The sequence below is a fragment of the Dendrobates tinctorius genome, unplaced genomic scaffold, assembly GCF_039654945.1.
Source record: "Dendrobates tinctorius isolate UK_male_01 unplaced genomic scaffold, ASM3965494v1 ptg000028l, whole genome shotgun sequence".
Lineage (NCBI taxonomy): Eukaryota > Metazoa > Chordata > Amphibia > Anura > Dendrobatidae > Dendrobates > Dendrobates tinctorius.
The window spans coordinates 96,767,879-96,777,676 of record NW_027361696.1 but is presented as its reverse complement, the minus strand read 5'-3'; the positions used below and the strand labels follow the sequence as shown (position 1 = coordinate 96,777,676).

Genomic DNA, 9,798 nt, shown 5'->3' with positions numbered 1-9,798 from the left:
CGGTAATTAAAAGAACATTTATTTATTTTACTCACTTATTCAGCACCATTAATTCCACAGTGTGCTAAACATCATCATCACTGTCCCCGTTGGGGAACATAATCTAGATTCCCTATTATTATGTATTTGGAGGGTGTGAGGAAACCCACACAAGCACAGGGAGAAGATACAAACTCCACACAGATATTGTACTTGGTGGGATTTGAACCCAGGATCCCGGCGCTGCAATAACATCTGAAAACGTAGCTCACATAAGTCAAATGCTTCCCTGTTACTTTGCAATAATGCATTTCGTGGTTTCATCTTTCTGTAGGGAGGTGTGATTGTACTTCTCAGACCAACCCCTTACACTGACTTCCCACCAGTGGTTTAATAATTAATTAATTTACATTATATATATTAGTGATCCATTGTTCACAAGTTTTTAGGTTCTTCTTGTGAAGGAAGCCTCTCTGATATCTGGCAGAGTTTCTGGACTTGAAGGTAAATTGTACCTTTCCTTCTTTTGATTATAATGTTAATGTAATAATTATTTCAACAGCTGAACACTGTTTAATGCTTATATAAAATTATGGTTGCACATTGTATTTAGTTATATTAATCAGTTCTGTTTGTATTTATTTGTTAGAAATTAGAATATCTTCAATCCCAGGCCATTTTCTGTTTTTGCGTTACTGTTTTTCACTTTGTTTCTTCCCATAGCCATAACTTTTTTATTTTCTGTCATTATGGCCAAGTGAGCGCTTGTTTTTTGCAGGCAGAGTTGTACTTGCAAACTACACTATTGGTTTTACCATATAGTGTACTGGAAAACGGGAACACAATTCCAAGTGCGGTGAAATTGAAAAAAAAAGTGCAATTCCACATTTTTTTTACGATGTTCATTAAATGCTAAAACTGACCTGACTTTATGATTCTCCAGGATATTGCGTCATTTTAAAAAACCCGTAGCAGCTCCATTTTTCGGAATCTGGGGCTGGGTGAGAGCATTTTTTTTGCGCGCCGAGCTGTCGCTTTTATTTATACTATTTTGGTGCAGATACATAAGATGTTTTGATCCCAGGTTATTGCATTTTGATGCAATGATGCGTGGACCGAAAAAAACGTAATTCTGGCATTTTGACATTTTTTCTCGTTACGTCATTTACAGACTAGAGTAATTCTTTTTATATATTGATATATCGGGCGATTCTGAACTCGGCAATATCAAATATGTGTATTTTTAATTATTGTTTTGTTTTAAATGCGGCGTGAATTAAACTTTTACATATTTTTATTTTTTTAATATATTTAAAAACTGTTTTTTTTTATTTATGCTTGGTTCAATAGTCTCCAAGGGAAACTAGAAACTAGAAACTATGAAGATCCGATCGCATGAGTTACACAGAAGAGGGCTTCAGTCCTGCTCTGTGCAGCAGAAATGCTTCACTTGCTATGAGCACCGACTGCTGGGAGGCGCTCATAGCTATTGGACAATGACATCCACAGGGGTCTCCTGCAGACCCAGGGTTGTCATGCCAACCTATCGGTGACCCACAGTCATGTGACAAGGGCGGCGATGAGCAGGATTAATTACATGCTCCCGGCGTAATCGTGTTAAATGCTGCTGTCAGTGATTGACAGCGGCATGAAGCAGGTTGACAAAAGCGGGTCGATCACAATTCCAACTGCAGCTGTTAGGGGCACATGTCAGCTGTTGAAATCAGTTGACATGTGCCGGAAAAGTTGTGGGCTCAGGGGGAGACACGACATGGGCTGTACATGTATGGTGCATGTCGTGAAGGGGTTAAATAAGATAAATTATATAAAAATATTAACAGAGTGCCTGTAGTGCAGCAGCACATTTTCATGTCAGACTTTAGTTAGGACCACATGACCATATTTTCCCTCTTCCGAGAGAATCGGGTCAAATATACAAATCACACTCTGATCAAACTCTAACCAGAGTTTGATCAGACTGTGATTATAGTGTGATCAGATATTCTAGGATGAGGAGAAGTTGAAAAAAAAATTCTTAATTTGGTTTGTTCACTAAAATTGGACAACAGATGTCCTCCAAGTGCAGTCTGCTTGACTTGCCTGGCCGAGTGGCATCTGAATAGAGATGAGCGAACTCATGGATGTACATGTTCAGCTGGTTTGGGCGGACATTTTTAAAGTCCCTCTAGGGCAGTGAACTTGACCCAAACTTGAACCAGTACCCTGAACTGGGGTCAAGCTATTGGGAAACCGAACTTCAGAGCTGTAAAATGGCTATAAAATGTTCAGTGTAAGGGATACGGGTCGTATAAGGAAGGGACATGGGGGTAAGAACAGTACTTTTGCCCTGCAAACACATAGGAAAATTACACTTAGGGGTTATTTAACCATAGCAATCATGGTAAAATAGAAAGAAAATGATTAACATAAAAATTTAAACAATACCCCCTCAGACTGGCTTGCTACCTCCACACCAGTTAAAAATTTCACTCGCAGAGCATAGGGGACAATATCCCCACAGAATCAGATATCCCCCAGACGATGGGACACAGTACTCCAAAAGAAGCTGATCCAAATTTCACACAGAGCATGGAGATCAATACCACAACATAAGATTATTACAAATTTCAGACACAGAGCATGGAGAACAATACCCCTACAGAAGAAGTTTAAAAATTTCAGCCTCGGAACATAGGGAACACTTACCCCACAGAAGATTACACTAAATTTCAGCCACATAGCATAGGGTAAAAAAAATGTTAAAAAATGTATGCTACAGTCCTGAATTGTGATGAGCGAATTTGTTCAAAAAATCACCAAACATAAATTCGGCACGAATATGGCACGTTCGGATTCGTGATCGGAAACACAAGCAAAATCTTATAAAAACATGAAAAATCAGTAACATTCGGTAAAAAACGTGGGAAAATGTATTTGTTGCCACTAAAGTATTTTCAGCACTTTGGTTACGATAATGGTGGAGTATCATGAGCGGGGAGAACGTGTTTGATAAGGGGAGGGGGCTTGCACACCTCACAGGTGCAGCATGCGTGTAAACAGTATTTTTTTTCTAGCCAATGAAGTTGCTGGAAAAATCCACAATGTCCTGACACAACCGCTTGTGTCACTGGCTGCTGAAATCACATGCCCCTCTCTTTATAAAGAGCGCACAACTTCCTTTAGCGCCATTTTGACACTAACAGCTCATAGAGGCTGTTCCTGACGCTGGCAGTGTTAGCACCTAGATTTTAGTTATAGTCGGGGAAATAAGTATTTGATTCCTTGCTTATTTTGTAAGTTTGCCCACTGACAAAGTCATGAACAGTATATAATTTTAAGGGTAAGTTAATTTTACCATTGAGCGATAGAATATCAAAACTAAAATTCAGAAAATCACATTGTACAATTTATATAGATTTATTTGCATTTTGCAGTGAGAAATAAATATTTTATCACTCTGGCAAAGAAGACTTAATACTTAATACTAGCGCCATCTAGCATCTATTTAGTAGATTAAATTTGACAACTTTTGTGGTGTGTTGTTCTGTTTTGCAGCAGATATTCTCCCTTCTCTATACTAGCACCACCTAGCATCTATTTAGTACATTTGTGTATCCTTACACCACTCTTGTAGGGAGGCAGCAGTAAAATTAAATGAGTGATTTACGGAAGGACAGAAAAGAAAGGATACAGAATATCCATAAATTCTTCCATCTGGCCTACCAACAAGACCCTAAATCTAATAATGATAACATCAGTATGGCAATTGTATCCCTTAAAACTTTAGAGTAATATCTGTTAAAAGAAATGCAAAATCTTTGGGAGGTGGCCACCTTGGAGCGATATTTGGCCTTTGACTGTATCCCAAAGGGTCAATTAGTGTATAAAATCTTTGTCTGGTGATATTGGCGATGAAAATACAGTATTGGAATGGGAAGCAATGTTTAAAGATTTTTCCAAATGTGCTGTCTCATTTATTATTGAGAAGAGACGTCAGTAACTACTAGAGAGTAAACATCGTACTGCAGAGGTATTCAATGAGGTTAAACCATACCAATCACATCCGGACATCATACGCTTATCCACCAATGTACGAAAAAGAATTAATATAAAAGAAAAAGAAATTATTTGGGAGGGATGCAGCACCTGATTGTGAGCTAAATAATACACATATTAGGGACAATTAACTTAACAATTCTCAAGATATTGGTAGTCATTTAGAAGTGTCGGCCGAAATTGAAGGAAGCCCTACTGCATCCACATACTCGGAGGTAGATTCTCTGTATACCCTAATTCGGATGCAGGTAATCAGACTACTAGTCGCAACTCAATGAGGAACCATACAGATAATACAAATGTTGCTAACACTATTGCAACAAATAATCAAGATTGTATCTCTTTATCCACCACCCCTATTTCAACTCAGAATAAATTTCAACCACTAAGGGATGTAGAGAACCCTTCCCCCACCAGTATGGACAGATATTACGACCATGCTAGGCCATCCATAAGGGATGGAGACAATCAGCCTTCTACAAGTAGGAATAAGCAGTCTAGTTGGAATGGAAGAATCAATCAGATATCCAATATAGAAACTAATGAGCAAACAGAGCAGAGACAAGTACGCAAAAAGCAAAGTAACCTTCCGTTTTTTCAAATAGACAAAAACAAAACCACGTTAGGAGGGGCTGTGGGGGGGGGCAATTCTCCAAAAAAAGGAGAGACACCAAAAAGAAGTAATTAGTGCAGAACAAGAGATTTTTTATTTTTGAGTAAATATGAGTTGGACTAAAATGAAATTACATTCCTCAATAAAGGGCTAAAATATGCACCGGCCGCAAAATTTAATAAAGTTCAGGAATTTATTGAGATTAAGCTTTTTATGAGATGACTTGCCATTAAAAAACATTTTATAAAAAATAATGGATGGTCCATCACTAATAAGGAGGGAAATGCTGTACAAAATTACCCTTATTATCATACTGCTTTGCGTAATAAATCTAATTTTAACCCCCAAAATGAGTATTCTGTGTCCTTTGAAGCTTTCCAAAAAAAGTCACAAATCACTTAAAGAAAGTTAATAAAAAGAAATGCTCCAATTTTAGGTACAATTTGAGTTTTAACGAACATAAAGCGATTAGAAGACTTCAGGATGATAAAAACATTGTAATTCGCCCCCGCTGATAAGGGGGGATAGTGGTTTTGGACTCCTTAGATAACAAAAAAGAATGCCTACGTTTCCTAAGTGATAATCAAGCATATGAGAAATTTACTTATGATCCATCTGAAAGGTATATAAAAAAAATGAAAATACTTATTAAGAAAGGCTATGATTCAGGGATTTTAAACAAACATGAATTTTAATTCATTGATACGCCACACCCGAGGATTGCATTCTTTTATTATTTACCAAAAGTCTTAAGAGTTTAACAATGCTCTCGGGAAGGCCAATTATTTCTGGCATTCAATGTTTAACTGCCAATATTTCCAAATTTGTTGATTGCCACCTACAAAAGGTGGTACCTATGTTACCTTCACATCTAAAGGATAGTACACATGTTTTACAGAACCTTAAGGGAATTGAGTGGCAGGAAAATTATATTTTGGGAACGTTGGATATCACTTCATTGTATACTGTGATTCAACACAATAAAGGCTGTCAAGCAGCCACATATTTTTTAATTGAGTTCGACATTTTACCTTATGAACAAATTTCTTTTATTTCTGAGTGTATGTTATTTATTTTAACCCATAGCTATTTTTGTTTTGAGGCGGACTACTACTCCCAGTGATGGGGTACAGCCATGGGGAATGGGTTTGCACCTAGCTATGCTAATTTGTACGTGGGTATGTGGGAATTTCAGACTATTTATGCCCACGGGGAGCTATGTGCGAACCTGGTTCTCTGGCGCCGCTTCATTGATAATATTCTTTTTATTTGGTCAAGGGGTCCTGAAATGCACAATTTGTAATGGAAATTAATAAAAACGACTATTTTTTAAAATTCACTGCAGTTACTAGCACTGAATCCATAAATTTTTTAGACCTCAACATTTTTGTAAATAAGGGAACTATTCAGACTTGCACATACCCTAAACCTACAGATTCCAATAATTATATGTCTATGAAAAGTTGTTATCTGCCAAGCTGGCTCATTAATGTCCCCAAGAGACAGTTCATACGCACACACATGAACTGCTCCAGAAGTCAAGACTTTCTAGAAGAAACTAACTTATTAATGAATACATTTATTGGTAAAGGCTATGACAGGGGATATAAATGAAAGACAAAAAATACAAGACTGACCAAGGGATTGTCTAGACATGACACACAACAGGATAGCAATGAAGTTTTTCCAATCATAACTCAATATATTGCAAATACTCACATTTTGAGAAATATTGTGAAAAAACATTGGGGAATTCTAAGCGAAGATAAAACAATAGGAGAGATATTACCAATAAATCCCAAATTTATATACAGGAAGTCAAAAAATTTGGGGAACGTGGTAGCACATCCATCCATAATTATAATGTACAGTAGCTAAAAAATCCCCTATGGGGTTCCTTGGAAATAGAGTTAGTTTTACCCTTGTCATAAATTTAGGACCTATAAATCCCTCAAAACAGTAAAACAATCTATTTCAAATGAAAATATGGAATTTGCCATTCACGATTTTAGTACTTTTACCACACCAGGAGTGATTTATTCAATAAGATGCCCGTTCGAATAAGTGAACATCTAAAATATAAAAAATATAAATATGAAATATAAAAAATAAATCTGTAGGGCATCCCCTATCAAAGTATTATTTAGATCATCATAGGGGATTAGCCTTAGGTACAGTGATCACAGGTCTTCAAATTGTCAAAAGAAGCTAGAGAAAGGGGGATTTCACTAAACAAATGTCTGGTGCAGAGAGTCATTGGATTTTTAACTTGGACTCACTAATGCCAAAGGGACTAAACTGTGAAGTTGAACTGTTTGCATTTACATAATAACGGTGATAAGAGACAATGTGGAAAATAAAAGGTGACCAATTCCTCCAATGGAGCATCCCTGATGAAGGAAACCATGAACTTCTAAAACTAGTAGGAAGGAATTGGTCTGCCATGTGCCCTGTACTGTATCATGTGATCACTGACATCACGAAGGTTCTGTCGGCTGCTCAGACGCCGAGGATCAATGCTGTGTATCATCTACGCTAGCGCACTGTTGGATCTGGGAGTGCTTGAAGTGTCTGTCACCGGCCGGGACAGCACTCGAGAAGATCACTAAAAGTCCTTTTTATTTTTAACTGGCAAGTCCGTGGATATTATTACAATGTCTCCTGCAGAGGTGTACCTCAGAATAGTGCCTACAGCTGTCCAAATGAGGTAATCAAGATAATCTCCCCGTGTCTTTACATTTCTTTAAGTTCAGTCATATTATGTGATATGTAAATTAGCTTTACTAAGAGTCTAACGGTAGCACTGTTCATATTGGAGAATGATAAGCCCAGCGCAAACATTTTTATTCTTATTCCCAAGACTTAATACTTGGTGGCAAAACCCTTGTTGGCAAGCACAGCAGTCAGACGTTTTTTGTAGCTGATGATGAGGTTTGCCCACAAGTCAGGAGGAATTTTGGTCCACTCCTCTTTGAGGATCATCTCTAAATCATTAAGATTTTGAGGCTGTCATTTGGCAACTCAGAGCTTCAACTCCCTCTATAAGTTTTCCATGGGAATAAGGTCTGGAGACTGCCTAGGCCACTCCATGACCTTAATGTGCTTCTTTTTGAGCCACTATTTTGTTGCCTTGGCTATATGTTTTGGGTCATGACCCAGCCATGACCCATTTCTAATGTCCTGATAGAGGGAAGGAGGTTTTCACTCAGGATTTTACAGTACATGGCTCTATCCATTCTTCCATTGATGCGATAAAGTAGTCCTGTGCCCTTAGCAGAGAAACACCCCCAAAACATATTTTCACCTCCATGTTTGACAGTGGAGACGGTCTTTGGATCATAGGCAGCATTTCTCTTCCTCCAAACATGGCAAGTTGAGTGAATGCCAAAGACCTCAATTTTTGTCTCATCTGACCACAGCATCTTTTCCCAATAACTCACAGAATCATCCAGATGTTCATTGGCAAACTTCAGATGGGCCTGCACATATGTCTTCTTGAGCAGCGGGACCTTGGGGTCACTGCAGGATTTTAAGCCTTTACGGTGTAATGTGTTACCAATGGTTTTCTTGGTGACTGTGGTCCCAGCTGCCTTGAGATCATTAACAAGTTCCCCCTGTTTAGTGTTAGGCTAATCTCTCACCTTCCTCATGATCAAGGATACCCCATGAGGTGAGATTTTTGCATGGTGCCCCAGGTCGATGTCGATTGACAGTCATTTTGTATTTCTTCCATTTTCTTACTAATTTTCAACTAATAGTTGTCTCCTTCTCACCTAGCTTCTTACTTAAGGTTTTGTAGCCCATTTCAGCTTTGTGCAGGTCTTTGATCTTGCGCATGTTGTAGAGGTTAGAGTCTGACTGATTAATTGAGTCTGTGAACAGGAGTCTTTTATAAAGGTGACTATGTAAGATAGCTGTCTTTAATGCAGGTAACGAGTTGATTAGGAGCGTCTAACTGGTGCCAGAACTCTTAATAGTTGGTAGGGGATCAAATACTTATTTCTCACTGCAAAATGCAAATACATTTATAGAATTTATACAATGTGATTTTCTGGATTTTATTTTTTATATTTTATCTCTCAATGTTAAAAATTAGCCTACCCTTAAAATTATAGACTGTTCATGTCTTTGTCAGTAGGCATACTTTCAAAAACAGCAAAGGATCAAGTACTTATTTCCCCCACTGTAGTTAGCTAGGCTGTTGTTTCTTAGTCAGATAGTTTAGCTATGTAGTGTCCTGTGTGGCTGTGAAATTGACCTTCCAGCAATCTTTTTTTTGTTTGTTTGTTTTTGCCATTACTGAGGTCCACAGACAAAGCTAGCAGGGAACATATCATACAAGTGTGTTGTGCACTGCTTCTATACCGCTCCATGGGACTCTGTGACAGACAGGATCGCAACATACTGTGATGAACTATTTGTGTAGGCGCTCCTTCTTCTCGTTTGGGTTGAACTTCATACACTGGCCCGTCAGAACCGACTCCGAGTTTCACTCGATGCGGGGTCTTCTCCCATCGGTGTTTCAGCTTTCCCCGGGGCTGCTTGTCCCAGATCAACACCCAATCTCCTGCACCAGCCGATTAAGAGTCTGTAATCGATGCAGTCATCCGTGGGTAGTCTTCTTCTGGACCCAATGGCAGCTCTGAGATCTCTAATCCCTTTTTCCCGAACAGCAAAGCATACGGAGTGTATCCTGTTGTACTGTACACTCGAATATTGTACACCCAGACTAATTCAGCCACAAAATCAGGCCATCGTATTCTCCGATCTTCCTCCATCTGAATCAATGTTCGATTGAAGTGGTAGAAGGCTCCATTCCCCTGTGGATGATAGGGTGTAGTCTTTGACTTTTCAATCCTGTACAAATGATGTAACTCCTCCATCACTTGACCTTGAAAGTAAGCGCCTTGGTCTGAATGGATCATCTTCGGGCAACCGTACACCCGGATGAAGTCTCGGCAAATGACTCCGCTCTCCAACATGTGAGCCAGCATCTCCTTCACTTCCTTGTACATCTGAGGCAGTATCTGTCAATATCTTTCCTGGACTAGTGCATCATTTCCTGTGGGAATCTCATGAGCGATAGTCTGGGTGCACCCAAAGTCATCTTCATGGCAAGCAAAGACCTCCAGGTAGTGCTCCAGTACCGC

The 9,798-nt window shown here is 38.8% G+C and overlaps 1 protein-coding gene across 2 annotated transcripts in view; it reads left to right on the top strand.

Annotated features, from left to right (window-relative positions):
• Window positions 1-394: 394 nt before the first annotated feature.
• Window positions 395-9,798, top strand: part of LOC141085649 (sulfotransferase 2B1-like) — a 201,801-nt gene continuing 192,397 nt past the window's right edge. For both annotated transcript variants that reach the window (XM_073571195.1, XM_073571194.1), the window contains exon 1: window positions 395-483. The gene's annotated coding sequence lies outside the window, so the exon portion shown is untranslated. The remainder of the gene's footprint in view (window positions 484-9,798) is intronic.